Below are 17,448 nucleotides of genomic sequence, written 5' to 3'. Positions count from 1 at the left end.
TTCCTACGTAATGGATGCCACAAAGGCATTCCAATATGTATATAACAAAATCACTACCACAATTAATATGAGATTTAACAAAAAAATAAATTCTCATGTGCTTCTACTAACCAATGTTGCGGTTCCTTGTTGAATATATTTACATGTCCCATACTTTTTTACCCCACATTTGTAGGCTCCTTTATGGTTATCACCTATCTACTTTATCTGCACTTGCCCAAAGCCTCTTGTAAGAAGGTAAGGTATCTCCTTCCGATATAGGCCAATGCTTTTTAACCCCTTAAGGACTCAGGGTTTTTCCGTTTTTGCCCTTTTGTTTTTTTTCTCCTTTTAAAAATCATAGCCCTTTAAATTTTGCACCTAAAATTCCATATTATGGCTTATGTATTGCACCAACGATTCTACTTTGCAGTGACATTAGTAATTTTACCAAAAAATCCATGGCGAAACAGAAAAAAAATTAATTGTGCGTCAGTAAAAATGACACCTTTTCTTTATTCTGTAGGTCAATACAATTAAAAGGATACCCTACTTATATAGGTTTGATTTTGTCTTACTTCTGGAAAAAATCATAACTGCACGAAAATGAATACGTTTAAAATTGTCAACTTTTGACCCCTATAAAACATATACATTTTTCCGTGTCGGACGGTATTATGGCTCATTTTTTGCACCCATTTTTGTATTGATCCCACTTTTTGAACGCTTTTTATTCATTTTTTCACAATATAAAAAGTGACCAAAAATACGCTATTTTGGACTTTGGAATTTTTTGGCATGTACGCCATTGGCAGTGCAGTTTAAATAATTATATATTTTTATAGTTCTGACAATTCCGCATATACCACATATGTTTATTTACACAGTTTTTCCTTTTTAAATGGGAAATGGGGGGGGGGGATTTTAACTTTTTATTAGGGAATCTTAATCTTGATCTTTATTACCTTTTTTCACACATTTTTTTTGCAATGTTATAGCACACTCTAGTGGCTATAACACAGCACATACTGATCTTCTACACAGATCATTGCCATGCATTAACATGGCAATGATCAGTGTTATCGGATTTCAGGCTTGGAGCAATCAATCGCCGATCAGACGCACCGGAGGCAGGTAACTGACCCTCTGCTCGCGTTCTAGCTGATCGGGACATTGCGATTTAACCGCTATGGTCCCGATCAGCCCAACTAAGCTGCCAGGAGTGTACTTTTGTTACTTTAGACACGGCAATCAAATTTGATGCCGCGTATAAAGGGTTGATTGTGTGTGGCACAACGATTGGTGCCACACACTATTAGCCCAGGGTCCTGGCTTTCAATAGCTGCTGGGACCGACCCACTATGACACAGCGTTTAACTTAATCGATAATTAGAGATGAATTCTAAAGCGATTCGATACTTCACAAACTTCTCGGCTCGGCAGTTGCCGACTTTGGTCTGCATAAATTAGTTCAGCTCCGGTGGGCTGGAAAAGGTGGATACAGTCCTAGGAGAGTCTCCTAGGACTGTATCCACCTTTTCCAGCCCATCGAAGCACCTGAAAGCTGAACTAATTTATCCAGGCAAAAGTCAGCAACTGCCGAGCCAAGAAGTTTGTGACGTATCGAATCACTGTAAATTCGCTCATCTCTATCAATAATGCATTCATAAGCAATATAACCTTGTTGTGCTCGCTCAATTACCATGACCACTTACTGAAACCGTATGTAAAAAAAAATGTTTTTTTATTTTTTTAAACAGTGCATGTAAATAACTGATTATAACTGCAATAATTAACAACCCTGCAAACAAGGGGAACCAACACTAGAACAGGACTTTGCTCCTGGACGTCACTCTAGAACACAGAGCTCTGCGTAATAACTCCCCCAACCAGGAGTGCCTGAACCAGAGGGCTGACCACATGCCCATGCCGCCATGCCAACAACCACCACAGTGAGTCACTAAGATAGCTGTACTAAGACACATGACACAGCACATGTCAAAATAGCATCATAAACTGCCCAGAGTATCCACAGGAGTGAAGTATCACAGGCTATCACCAAACCAACCAGATAGCCGTACGTCGTACAAGCTTCCAAGCACTCCCAATCTCCCTGTACCTCGTAATGCAGCTAAACGGCCATAGCAGCAGAGAGGTAACGTACTCAGCCCGGCAGCCATACTGAGCCACCATGCTACAAAAGCTCATGCCAGCCACTCCGCTGTCAGTGCAAAATCCCCCTGATATTACTTTCAACTACAGAGCATAGCATGCTCGGATAAAATTCCCATTGTACGCAAGCAACATATACTCCACCATAAGGTGAGGGGGGCATTATATACCTCACGCCACTCCCACAAATACAGCCTTGATTACATATCTTGCTTTGCGTTATATTCACAATACTAGCAAACCATAGGTACCTGTAATTTTAATTTATTTTATTTTTTCGAAAAAGACAGAAGAGGCTGTAGACCATGGTGTTGGAAAACCTTCATGATGGAGTTGACTGTAAACAGTATTCTGAAACGTATTATATAGAGTTCCTGACATGGATAGATGTGTCAGCAGAGAGCACTGTGGTAAAGTACCCCTTTAACATCAGGATTTTTTTGTAAAGGTTACAACTGGGTTAGCACAGGCCAGCCCAATACAAAAATACAGCGGTCCCTCAAGTTACAATATTAATTGGTTCCAGGACGGCCATTGTATGTTGAAACCATTGTATGTTGAGTCCATAACTCTATGGAAACCTGGTAATTGGTTCTGAAGGCCCCAAAATGTCATCCAAAAATAGGAAAAAAGTGAGGATTAAAGAAAAATAAGTTGATAACTAATATAGATAAAGCAAGTATTTACATATACAAGTAAGAAAGATCTGCTGGAAGCTGTAAATCACTGTCCATGTCAGTGTTTCCCATCCAGGGTGCCTCCAGCTGTTGCAAAACAACAACTCCCAGCATGCCTGGACAGCCAAAGGCTGTCCAGGCATGCTGGGAGTTGTCGTTTTGCAACAGCTGGAGGTACCCTGGTTGGGAAAGACTGGTCTATATAGAGGGCAGGAGCTTCTTCAGGGTCCTGTACAGTAAAGTCAAAATGTAGCTGCCCTTACCTGGTGTCCAAAGAGCAGCTAACTGTGGCACAGGTAAAGAGTACAGAACATGTAGTACCACCCTGTATTGTAGGGGGCGCTACGAGACAGTTAGTCAGAGCATACACTTCAGTAGTACAGGTGTAAATGTCGATTTTGATTTGTTGGTTCTTCAAGCTGTGGTAGCACTTGGGGGGTGTATAGTAGTGGTGGTATGGTATCAGTATATGGGGTTAATGTTAACCCTATAGTTCGTGACACCAGGCTGAGGGCTGGTATGCTGAGGTAATGCTCCGGCCTATCGCCGCCCTTCCCAGTAACGATAGGTGCATGAAATGACTGAAGGTCCACAAGGAGATTGAACTTGAACAACTTTATTAAGTGCTTGCGATTCATCCAAGGCACAGTAACAGTCTCATGCAAACAGTCCTTATATCGCTCAGTGACTGACAGTTGTTGCGGACCTTGAGCTATTTAGAAAGTCTCTGAATTTAGGGTAGATATTTTCAGATCCGTCCGGATTTAGGGGTTATATTAAGTCCGATGATGCTGCAGAGTGTCTGGGGATTAATACACTCTCTATTCTGAATTACTCAGCCGTTGTCGCAAGGCTCGGGCCTAACTCACTGCGATAATTACTGAGCAGATCCTTCTCGTTAGACAGCCCAGGAACAAGAGAGAGATCCTTACTGTTTGGCTGCGCAGGAACAAGAGAGAGAAAACACGGCCGCCTCTCCCTTATATGGGCAGGGGGCCGGGTAAATCTGATTGGTCCGAACATCTGTCATTCACCATTACACAGAGTAATGGGATTGCATACGTCACAGCGCCTCCAAAGGTCCTTAAGCAGAATACCATAGAGTTTACCTAGTCACGTGACCCGCAGGTCCTGCAACGCTACGGAACAGGTAATTAACTATTTATTTACATATATATTACTATATTTACATCAACCTTACATAACTTACTAGGCTATTAGTTGGAATAGAGGCGACAAGGGGTAGGCTACACAACAGGGATCCCTACGTCCTAGGGACTCTGGCTATGGGGACCCACACATACATAGGTACCGTATAAGATGCGGTACCGGGACACCACAAACCCCCTTACTTAAAATAAGTTGCCTCGACGTCTGTCCCCTGAGACAGAGGGACTAGGACTAGAACAGGATGCTATAGAACAGGATGATCTGTACTTTTGCTATACATCCTAAGTAGACTAAACACATTTACATTCTTTTGATACCTTTCCTAGTATCTGGATTAGGCAATTAGAAATCTATCTAGACATTTTAATGCTATCTAGGCATTTAATGCTATCTAGACATTTAAAGAAGCTATCTATCCCTTAGTTTCTAGCTTCCTATACAACTTTATCAAACGTATTATACATTTTGAAGCTTACTAGACAATTAGGCAGCTATCTGACATGTAGTTGCTAGCTCCTAAGACACTTTATGAGCTCTCTATACATTTTTATGAGGCCAAACTGAACATTAGCACATACTTCTATACATAAGGCTAACTAGACATTAGTACAGCTTTCTATACAGTTAGCTTCAAGCTGACTAGGCATTTGTATTATCTCACACATTCTATTCGCCAACAATAAGTTACCATTTAGTTAGTACACGAAAGGTATACTGGCTAGCCGGAAGCTAGGTCACAGTAAGGGTGGCTGCTAGGGTCTATCGGCTACACGCTACTTAACCCTAGAACACTTTCAAAACAACCTACTAGGTTATTCTTAGAATTACGTGTTTATTTTTGTATTTGCAAGAGCACCTACTGGCCAGGCAGAGCATCTCACACACGCAATGAATAAAGAAAAGAAGAAGTGTACCTAACAGTGGTAGGAATTGGGTATCAACATGCTACAATTCCTAAGTGTTTTCTTGAGTGAGACATCTATTTTGATTTATGTACTAGAAAAAATTGAAGTAGTACATTTAAGTTAGTAGTCTAGGGTACTATGAGTGCAAGTACTATTTTAAGAGGGAATCCTCCCTACTATTTTTGTTGAGACAGGTGCTAGCGATGGGCGACAGCAATAATACTTCCCTCGGAGGAGCCGAGGTGTCCTCTGTGAAGTTACCTACTAAACACCTTTAGCTTATTATACATTTGTATGTACAAAAATTATACATATATTTTTAGTGTTCAGTGTACACGTGTAGTACATCGATATTTTCTGTGTACAGTCCTGACTTGATTTTTGTGTACATAGACATTAGACTTTTTTTTTCTGTGTACAAACCTTACTTACTACTTATGTACACAGACACGAGGATACCTTCCTGTGTACAGAACCATATACATATTTACTATCCATTTATCAACACTCCAACATGTTTCAGGTGCATTCACCCGATAAGTGCAACATTTATCATAAGAGTTCTTATGAAGCTGGTGGTATATACATGAAGCAGGCGTGTAAGGATCAGCAGTCCACCTACACTAGGAGTTCAAGGAAAATATACAAATTGGCGTGTAAGGATCAGCAGTCCACCTACACTAGGAGTTCAATTGAAAAAGTGAACACTGCCTTAACCACAACTCAGCTGGGTACAGTCCTTGATGAATCTCCTACAGGCTAGGAGTCTCTTGACTTATTAGTCAGGCACAAGCTTAGTGGTCACGTTGCTGAACTTTAAACTGAAACAACTTAGCAAAGTCCTGCTATGCACAATTCTTGAACTTGGTTGCTGTAAGACAAAAATGGTTAGACAGAAAACAATAAGACATTAGAGTCTTTTTAGAAGACGTTCTTCTTCACTCTTGTAGTGCCTCTCTTGGTTCCCCTATATCTGCCAACATCAGGGGCAGGGTTAGAATTAACTAGTGTTGAGCGGCATAGGCCATATTCGAATTCGCGAATACTCGTGATTATATGGACGAATATTCGTCATATATTCACTAAATTTGCATATTCGTAATATTCTCGTTTTATTTTCGCATTTGCAAAAATTCGCGTATGCGAAAATTAACATATATGCGAACCTTAGCATATGCAAATTTTTGCATATTCGAAAATTCGCACGCCAGTCTCACACAGTAGTATTAGAGCCTTCTTTACACCACACAAGCTGGAAGCAGAGAGGGGTGATGACTGTGATGTGTACTGTGAAAAAAAAATAAAAATAAAAAAAAAAAAACAATATACGTAATTACGAATATATAGTGCTTTATTCGCGAATATTCGCAAATTCGTGAATATGTGATATTCGCAAATAAAATTCGAATTGCGAATATTCGCAAGCAACACTACAATTAACATAGCTTTGCCACACCACATTGGTGAGGACAGAGTGGTGGAAAGCAGGTTGAGAATGGGTTATAGGCTTACTAGCCGGGATCACAGTGGGGCAATAGGGCTTGAGCACCATCTCCAAATTAGGAGCAACCCATGACCCTTTCGTTTGTATCTTAGGAACTGGCAAACTCTCACTGCTCCGAGAGGGCCTTGGTACATCTGTGGGTACCCCAGGGTTAGACAAACTCTCACTGCTCCGAGAGGGTCTAGGTACCGACTTGGGTGGCCGCAACTTTGGCCTGTTTTCTTCACCCTGTGCAGAACTTGACTCTCAATGGTATGAAGAAGATGATGAACTTGACTCTTTGCTGTACATAGAAGTTGATGAACTTGACTCTTTAGGCTCCTCCTCCTTGGGTACGCTGGTGGAGGCTTTAGGAGCAAACCTCTGTGGCCTCAAGTTAAAGGGATCGGACTCCCAATCCGTCGACAGGAAATATTTGAAAGGAAGGTGTGTTGGGACTGTTGGTCTGGTGACCGTTGCAGTCCATTCTCCACGAAGGCTCTGAACGGGGGTGTACTCCACAATTTCACCCACCTCCAAGGTATAGAATTTCTTATGGAGATATGGCCTTTGCACTGCTCACCGGTTTACGAGGATGGTCTGCCCAGTGTGGCAGTCAAGGAGTGTCCCATAACCTCGTACCTTGTCGAACTTGGCCACAGTTGCTCTTCTCCTTTCTAATGGCTCCTCCCCTTCTCGGGGTGATCCCATTTACGGATGTACAATGCCTCCATTTCTTTGGTATTTTCTTGATACCACACTCTTTCTTCATAAGGCAAATGTACGTGCTTTGGAGCATAGAGTTCTTTGTGTTGGGCCTTTAACTTTTCCATCAATTCGGCCAGCTCGGCTTCTTTACGGGCCTTTCCCTTTCTGCAGTTGGGATTGGTGGGAGTGTCTTCCCAGATAACGGTTGAAGTACTCTGTTCGGCTCATCTCCGAACAACCATTGCGGCAATTTTGGTGAGCACGGTCATGCACTTGGCAAGCTTGATCGAGGAATGACATCAGGGCTGGAGGAGGAAGAATAGGCCATCTCTGGCGGGGTACTCACAGCAAACTCCTCCGACGGGATCTCAGACCACGAGCCCCAGGTTCTGTGGTGAGGGGACAATCTCACCGGTGACACACCTCCAGGTGTCCCTGCACTGGAGGTGTCTCTGGCCAATCGTCGTCATCATCAGGCAGTGGGGGAAGACTGCAGGCCCCCTCTTCGTCTAATGACAACCGCTGCAAACGGTCAGCAAGCTCTTGAAAAAGTTGGGCTGCAACTGCCACAATTTTCCGTGTTTCCGGCACCATTTTGCCAACTTGACCACGTGGAACGCTGCTCTCCGCCATGTCTGTACTCTCTGGCTCTCTCTGCAGACTAAAGAGGTTGCTCTGCGTGGCTTCTTTTATAGTAGGCTTCTTCAAAATGGCAATGGGCAGGAAGGACGCCATCGGTGCAGCCCCGACTTCCAGTCCCTCCAGAAACGACTCCTGCATCTCTGAGTTCCCTTTCGGCTGGGATACAGCAACTTGGCGTCCACGCCCAGGGGCGGGGCGTGGCGCAGCGCAGGCTTTCTTTGAGCACTTTTCCGGCAGCAGTTCTGCTCCGCCTGTGCCGACCAGACCAGAGGATCGCAGCATGAACTCATTGTGCAGTTTACACATTTCAACTGTAGACAAATCTTCGCATCCCCCTTACTTTTCTCTTGGACCCCTTGTATGGTGCCCCACAAGCACCGTTCTTGTACACAGCAACACATGAATAAAGTTTGCTTTCTGGGGGGGAGTACACTTTCACTAGTGGCAATAGTAGGCACACACCCGAATCCTGTTCGTGCAACGCCAAAAAGGCTTTGTGGTAGCCCTTGGGGGGGTGTATGGTAGTGGTGGTATGGTATCGGTATAATGAGGGGTTAATGTTAACCCTATAGTTCGTGACGCCAGGCTGCGGGCTGGTATGCTGAGGTAATGCTCCGGCCTATCGCCACCCTTCCCAGTAACGATAGGTGCATGAAATGACTGAAGGTCCACAAGGAGATTGAACTTGAACTTTAACAACCTTACTTAAGTGCTTACAATACATCCAAGGCACAGTAACAGTCTCATGCAAACAGCCCTTATATCGCTCAGTGACTGACAGTTGTTGCGGACCTTGAGCTATTAAGAAAGTCTCTGAATTTAGATTAGATATTTGCAGATCCGTCCGGATTTAGGGGTTATATTAAGTCCGGTGATGCTGCAGAGTGTCTGGGGATTGATACACTCTCTATTTCGAATTACTCAGCCGTTGCCGCAAGGCTCGGGCCTAACTCACTGCGATAGTTGCTGCGCAGATCCTTCTCGTTAGACAGCCCAGGAACAAGAGAGAGATCCTTACTGTTTGGCTGCGCAGGAACAAGAGAGAGAAAACATGGCCGCCACTCCCTTATATGGGCAGAGGTGGGGTGAATCCGATTGGTCCGAACATCTGTCATTCACCATTACACAGAGTAATGGGATTGCATACGTCACAGGGCCTCCAAAGGTCCTTAAGCAGAATACCATAGAGTTTACCTAGTCACGTGACCCGCAGGTCCTGCAACGCTATGGAACAGGTAATTAACTATTTATTTACATATATATTACTATATTTACATCAACCTTACATAACTTACTAGGCTATTAGTTGGAATAGAGGCGACAAGGGGTAGGCTACACAACAGGGATCCCTATGTTCTAGGGACTCTGGCTATGGGGACCCACACATACATAGGTACCATATAAGATGCGGGACACCACACAGCCATTGACACGTTTCACAGATCTGGACTGTCTGTACATTGTATGTTGAGTCTGGTTTCAAGTTATGACGGTCCAGAAAAGACCATTGTATGTTGAAACCATTGTATGTTGAGGCCATTGTAAGTTGAGGGATCACTGTAGTATGTTTTATTTTTATTATTTTTTTATTATATTTTTATTTTATGAACAATTATACATTCCATATAAAATCTAATTTTCCATTTTTGTTCATCTATGATTAATATTCCAAAAGAATTATTCTATCTTCCCCTCCCCCAGCCCCCCCCCCCCCCCCCCCCCCGTACATTTCTCCAATCCGGTTCCAGTGCCCTGTCCGACCCTCATCACTGAATATTCCTTTTGCTTTACTTTATCTTTATCTACTTCCCCTCTTCTTCCCCACCCCCCTACCCCCCTTAAATAGACCTTCCTGTGGTTAAAACCAAACAAAAATTAAAAATAGCATTTTGGCTCCCCCTCCTCTGAATCCAACCTCTCATCCAGACCCAACCACATTACTCATTTTCTCCCTCTCACCTACTTCCTCACTCACACTCTCTTGGTCTCTTCCATACATATCCTCCTTCAATCCTCCTATTATTTTTCTCCCCCTTTTTTTTTTTTTATGAATAGGGGGAGCTATTCAAATTGAATTAATTCACTTAGTCCAGTGCAAGAACTCTCAAGCACTCCATTTTCATTCTGGCCTGGAGAAAAGTGGAACAAGAGAGGGGAGCCATGAAAAATCACAAAATAAAACAAACCAAAAATAGTATGTTAAAGGGGTACTCCAGTGGAAAACAAATGTTTTCAAATCAACTGGTCCAGGAAAATTCTACAGATTTGTAAATTACTTCTATTTAAAAATCTTAAGTCTTCCAGTATTTATCAGCTGCTGTATGCTCCAAAGAAAGTTGTCTAGTTCTTTTCAGTCTGACCACAGTGCTCTCGGTTGCCACCTCTGTCCATGTCAAGTACTGTCCAGAGAAGGGAAAATCCCCATAGCAAACCTCTTCTGCACTGGACAGATCCTGGCATGGACAGAGGTGGCAGCAGAGAGCACGGTGGGTGATCAGACAGGAAATAACTACACAACTTCCTCTGGTGCTTACAGCAGCTGATACGTACTGGAAGGATTAAGATTGTTAAATATAAGTAATTTATAAATCTGTTTAACTTTCTGGCACCAGTTGATTTGAAAACAGTTGTTTACCACCGGAGTACCCCTTAAAACACAGCTGCAGCAGTCTGCTTTATTTTTTTGTCTATGTTTTTTGTATCCAAAACAAACAGAATAAGGAAAAAGCTCACTTCATCTATTACCGACACGTGGTATAGTGGTAGTAAAAGAAATGCAGTGGGAAAATAAGCATTGCCTGTATAAAACTGTTCCCATGGGTTATTTTTCTCTGGCCTAACGGTGCATCCCATTAATGTAATATCATGGCAATATCATTTTATATGGCATGGAAAGTAACATCTACACATAATAATGAAATGTGTGGCTTTCCACTTCAGTTACCTACTAATATAATATTTTACTGACATGAGTGAGTGGTAATCTAGTTAACCCTGTGGAAAACAGTAATTGAGCCTTCTAGCATTTTCTGACCTTTTGGATAGCATGCTGATGACAACAGCGAAGATATTTAAAATGCCACCAAAATGTAATGCAAACATGTTTATATTTCATATATGAATTTCCAATTTACCAATTCCATCTCCAGCAAAAAAAAACTTTGTATTGATGGCTAGTAGAAATTACACTCCAATACAAAAAAAAACACAACTTCATATGAATTACACAGTGAAAAAAAGAAAAAAATACTGTATTTAATTCTTTATTCCCCCCACCTTAGTTAATAGAATGTTCTGTAAGCACCATAAAATAATGTACATCTGAAATCGCATAGTAAAAGGCAAGTAGAATGGCAGATTATAATTCAGGTTTCTTGAATTTATATAAAAGAAAAACCACTTTGAAGCAAAAAAAAGTAATTCCCTTGAAATCCAGTGCAGCTTAAATGTTATCTATCTGAACACAGAGACCCACATGTGCATGTTCTTGGTGTCTGTCGTGTAGAAAAATCCATTATTCAGAAGTTAAATATTAATGTGCACAATAATACCTCAAGATAGAGGCAGAATTGGGATGTCAGCAACCTGATTCATTTCCAAGCATAATCAAGCGGACAAATTTGCTGCAGCTCCATTGTGTTGAATGGGATTCTGCTGCACCATGCAGCCAGCAGATTTTCCACACTGGAATTCAAATTCCAATGATTGACATATCAATTCTTTCAATGGATTCTGCTAGAAAATGTATTGCCGTCTATGGAGACCGTGCATTTCCAAGCTGTCCTGGAAATTTATCAGGTGGACATTCCGCTGTGTAAATATAGCCTCAGTGTTATTGATCAATGCAGAGTGTATTCCTTGGAGATACAGCTAAATGTTCTTCAATATGAATTAATCTGGAGCCAAATTACTAGAATTAGAAGCTTTTAGTAAGAACTAGTGTTGAGCGGCATAGGCCATATTCGAATTCGCGAATATTCGCGAATATATGGATGAATATTCGTCATATATTCATGAATATTCGCATATTCGTAATATTCTCGATTTATTTTCGCATATGCGAAAATTCATGTATGCGAAAATTAGCATATACGGAAATTAACATAAGCGAAAGTTCGCATATGTGAAAATTAGCATATGCAAATGTTCGCATATGCGAAACTTCGCACACCAGTCTCACACAGTAGTATTAGAGCCTTCTTTACACCACACAAGCTGGAAGCAGAAAGGGATGATCACTGTGATGTGTACTGTGAAAAAAAAAAAAAAAAAAAACAATATTCGTAATTACGAAGGTATAGTGCTATATTCGCGAATATTCGCGAATTCGCGAATATGCGATATTCGCGAATAAAATTCGCATTGCGAATATTCGCGAGCAACACTAGTGAGAACAATGGCCACTTTCTTCACTTCACTCTTCACTTCTGTATGAGCCAGTAGCATTTGACAACTGCTCTGAATTGGAACTACTAGCCTAAAATAAACCTGAAGCCTTTTACACAACGCTCTCTCTTGGCAGGTTTTGGCCAATGGTCTGATCTGGTGACCCAGAAGTCCATGGGGTCTGGACTCATGGGGGGAGATTTATCAAAACCTGTCCAGAGGAAAAGTTGCTGAGTTCCCCATAGCAACCAATCAGATCGCTTCTTTCGTTTTTTAAAAAGGACTCTGAAGAATGAAAGAAGCAATCTGATTGGTTGCTATGGGGAACTCAGCAACTTTTCCTCTAGACAGGTTTTGATAAATCCCCCCCCTTGGTGTCTATCAGAGAAAGGTCACAGGTTAGGTATGCATCATCCTGGTTGTTCATCTCTAAACTATATCCCTCCATCATCCTGGTTGTTGGTCTCTAAACTATATCCCTCCAGATCTTGCAAAACTACAACTCCTAGCATGCCCACATTGCTGTTTGTTGTCTGGACATGCTGGGAGTTGTAGTTTTGCAACATCTGGAGGTCCACAGTTTGGAGATCACTGTGCACTGGTCTAAAAACTGTAGCTCTCCAGATGTTGCAAAACTGCAAATCCCAGCATGCCCAGAAAGCAAACAGCTGTCTCGGCATGCTGGGAGTTGTAGTTGGGTACCTCCAGCTGTTGCATAACTACATCTCCCAGCATGCCCTTTGGTGATTAGTACATGCTGGGAGTTGTAGTTTTGCAACAGCTGGAGGCACACTGGTTGGAAAATACTGAGTTAGGTAAAGGACCTAACTGAAGGTTTTCCAACCAGTGTGCCTCCAGCTGTTGCAAAAGTACAACTCCCAGCATGCACGGTCTGTCAGTACATGCTGGGAGTTGTAGTTTTGAAACAGCTGGAGGTTTGCCCCCCCCCCCCCCCATGTGAATGTACAGGGTACATTCACACGGACAGGTTTACAGTAAATTTCCTGCTTCAAGTTTGGGCTGCGCCAAATTTTTTGCCGCAGTGCAATCTCCTAGCGGAAAAATTCACCGTAACATGCCAGTGCGAATGTACCTTAAAAACACTACACTACACTAACACATAATAAAGGGTAAACCACTACATATACACCCCTTACACTGTCCCCCCCAATAAAAATTTTAAACGTCTTGTACGGCAGGGTTTCCAAAAAGGATCCTCCAGCTGTTGCAAAACAACAACTCCCAGCATTTCTGGACAGCCACTGACTGTCCAGGCATGCTGGGAGTTTAGCAACAGCTGGTGGCACCCTGTTTGGGAATCACTGGTGTAGAATACCCCTATGTCCACCCCTATGCAAACCCTAATTTAGTCCTCAAATGCGCATGGCGCTCTCTCACTTCGGAGCCCTGACGTATTTCAAGGAAACAGTTTAGGGCCATATATGGCATATCACCGTACTCGGGAGAAATTGCACTATAAATTTTGGGGGTCTTTTTTTCCTTTTACCGCTTGTGAAAAGGAAAAGTTGGGGGCTACACCAGCCTGTTAGTGTAAAAAAATTTAAAGTTTTACACTAACATGCTGGTGTTGCCCCATACTTTTTATTTTCACAAGCGGTAAAAGGAAAAAAAGACCCCCAAAATTTGTAATGCAATTTCTCCTCAGTACAGAAATACCCCATATGTGGGCGTAAAATGCTCTGCGGGTGCACAATAAGGCTCAGGAGCACCATGTACATTTGAGGCCTAAATTGGTGATTTGCACAGGGGTGGCTGATTTTACAGCGATTCTGACATAAACGCAAAAAAATAAATACTCACATGTGATCCCATTTTAGAAACTACACCCCTCAAGTAATGTAATAAGGGGTACAGTGAGCATTTACGCCTCACAGGTGTCTGACAGATTTTTGGAACAGTGGTCCGTGAAAATGAAAAATGTTATGTTTCATTTGCACAGCCCACTGTTCCAAAGATCTGTCAAACGCCAGTGGGGTGTAAATACTCACTGCACCCCTTATTAAATTCTGTAAGGGGTGTAGTTTCCAAAATAAGGTCACATGTGGGGGGTCCACTGTTCTGGCCCCTCGGGGGGCTTTGTAAACGCACATGGCCCCTGACTTCAATTCCAAACAATTTTTTCCCCAAAAGCTCAATGGCGCTCCTTCTCTTCTGAGCATTGTGGTGCGCCAGCAGAGCACTTGATGTCCACACATGGGGTATTTCCATACTCAGAAGAGATGGGGTTACAAATTTTGGGGGTGTCTTTTCTGCTATTAACCCTTGCAAAAATGTGACATTTTTTTTTTTTACATATGCAAAAGTCGTGAAACCCCTGTGGGGTATTAAAGCTCACTTTATTCCTTGCTAAGTTCCTCAAGGGGTCTAGTTTCCAAAATGGTATGCCATGTGTTTTTGTTTTTTTTGCTGTTCTGGCACCATAGGGGCTTCCTAAATGCAACATGCCCCCCGAGCAAAATTTGCTCTCAAAAAGCCAAATATGACTCCTCTTCTGAGCATTGAAGTTCGCCCGTAGTGCCCTTCAGGTCAACTAATGGGGTACCTCCATACTCAGAAGAGATGGGGTTACAAATTTTGGGGGGTATTTTCTGCTATTAACCCTTGCAAAAATGTGAAATTTGGGGGGAAACACACATTTTAGTGAAAAAAAAACAAATTTTTTTTTACATATGCAAAAGTCGTGAAACACCTGTGGGGTATTAAGGCTCACTTAATTTCTTATTACGTTCCTCAAGGGGTCTAGTTTCCAAAATGGTATGGCATGTGTTTTTTTTTTCTGTTCTGGCACCATAGGGGCTTCCTAAATGCAACTTGCCTCCAAAAACCATTTCAGAAAAACGTACTCTCCAAAATCCCCTTGTCGCTTCTGAGCCGTCTACTGCGCCCGCCGAACAATTTACATAGACATTTGAGGTATGTGCTTACTCAAGAGAAATTGGGCTACAAAAATAAGTATACATTTTCTCCTTTTACCCCTTGTCACCTATAAGGCAATATAACAAAGAATATGTTGCCGAGGCCACCCACTGGGAAAATTCAACACCAACAACAAAAGCGTCAGCAACAAAGATGTATGAAACATTACAAAAGTTTATTTATTGAGAATAAAAAAAGGCATCATAGCAATTAAAAAGCACAGTGTACACAGCTGGAAGAAAAGGCAGAAACATACGGGCTCAAGGTAAGGGGTATATGAATGCAAAGAACACTGACAAACGTTGCATAAACAAGGGACTCACATGAAAAGATGCAGACCATGCAATAAAGTTCAATATTTGAGTACAAATGCAACAGCGGTCAGGAAGAATTACAGAAGTATATTACCACAACCGAGCCATGTAGTTACCTGCACCTGCCCCAACGCACGTTTCACGCCAATGCGCTTCGTCAGGGGGCGTGGCTATTCCTGGATACAGGTATTCTATTTATATGGTGGACTGACCTATCCCTAACTAGTGACCATGAAAGACATGCAAATGCACCAATCATTATCTACCGCCTAGAGGAAGTGGTAATATGCAAAGCCTTACCTAGTTCAAAGGAATGGAAAACTAGCGCCATAATGGTGCCGCGCGATCCCGGAAGTGACTGCAGCCATGTGATCGTATCGGTCACATGACCGGAGACACGCCCGTGTGATGACGCGGAGGTAAACAAAGTCCTGTGTGTCAATAATGAGCGCCGGGAGGATGGAAGCAAAACATAGCGGGAGGCGCATGCGCATGTGTGTTCAGACCGAACTTAGACAAAGTGAAGAGTGCAAATAGTGCTGAAGTGGAACATGCAGTGCAAGTGAAAAAACAGTGAACAACAGGTGCGACATACAAAATATTAAATATTAAAAAGTTAATACCTACCTGAGGTGATTGCTGTGTAAAGAAAATTAATTATAATATGTGTAGCCAATGACTGGATGTGACTAGATAGCGTGTATGTCAGTCGAATGTGAGCCTATAGGAGAAAGTGAGGAAAGTGAACGTGGTGTAAGGATAATGTGAGTGTAATATAGACTATGTGTGACTATGTGAAGGTGAGATAAGTGCCATGTGTTAATGTGAATATAACATAACACAGCGTAGTGGACAAATAATAGACTGTGGTATTAAACCACATCAATAGTGGATAATTAGTAGACAATTCATTATTGAAATATAAATATATTTAAAAAAATATATATATATAAAAAAATATATATATAAAAAAATGATTGTAAATGAATTATTCTATGAAGGAACTGATGTGTGTACACACATATATATATATATATATATATATATATATATATATATATAAATATATAAATAATATTAAAATCTGTAAAGGTGTGCATAAAGAATCAATGCGTCTAGACACATACAAAAAAGTGCAAATGCAGATAGTGGATGCTGCCTAGGCGCAAATAATACATGGCTCGGTTGCTGATTAATAAACATATTGGTGGCAAGAAGATATGGGGTGCATTATACAATGAATAGTCCAGTGGGAAATGGTGCCCATCCAGCAAGGAACTCTAGAAATAAAGAGAATGAGAGACAAAAGAGAGAAGGAAATAAAAATTAAAATAAGATAATTAAAAACCCTATAAAACCAGAAATAAACAACTGGGAGCAGACCAAAAATACAGAATACACGTGTGATGGTTATATGAAGGGGGCATAACTGATATAGTCATTGAGTCCGGCAGGTTGCATGGTTTTGAGTTTCACAATCCATCTGATCTCCCGTTGTGCCAACAATTTTCTCCACTCACCTCCTCTGGGACTGATGAAGATCCTATCTATTCCTTTGAACCTGAATCCTGTGGGATCACTGTTATGGTGTGTCTTGAAGTGTCTGGGAATGACGGTAAGACTGGATAAATCCTCTCGATTACTGGCGGCTGCAATGCCTAGAACATGTTCCCTAATACGTCTTCGGAACTCTCTCGTGATCATGCCAATGTAAATAAGTCCACAGGGACATGTTGCATGGTAGATAACTCCGACAGTGTTACATGTGATATTGTGTGTAATCCTGAAGTTCTGTTCCCCACTAGAGTCAAGAAAATGGGTATCATCAGCCACATTCTTACATGCCACACATTTGCCACATGATTTACAGCCCCAACGTGGGCCCTTGTTGTCAGGTATCACTGTCATAGAGGGTCCTGTATAGTGGCAATGTACCAGATTATCTCGAAGATTCGTAGATCTTCTATATGTGACAGATGGATACTTCTGGATATACAATTTGAGGATAGGGTCCACCGTCAGTAGATCCCAGTATTTACCCAATGCATTTCTCACTTCGTTAGATTGTGTATGGA

The sequence above is a fragment of the Hyla sarda genome, chromosome 5, assembly GCF_029499605.1.
Source record: "Hyla sarda isolate aHylSar1 chromosome 5, aHylSar1.hap1, whole genome shotgun sequence".
Lineage (NCBI taxonomy): Eukaryota > Metazoa > Chordata > Amphibia > Anura > Hylidae > Hyla > Hyla sarda.
The sequence above is the reverse complement of the archived record's forward strand: the minus strand, read 5'-3'. Positions refer to the sequence as shown.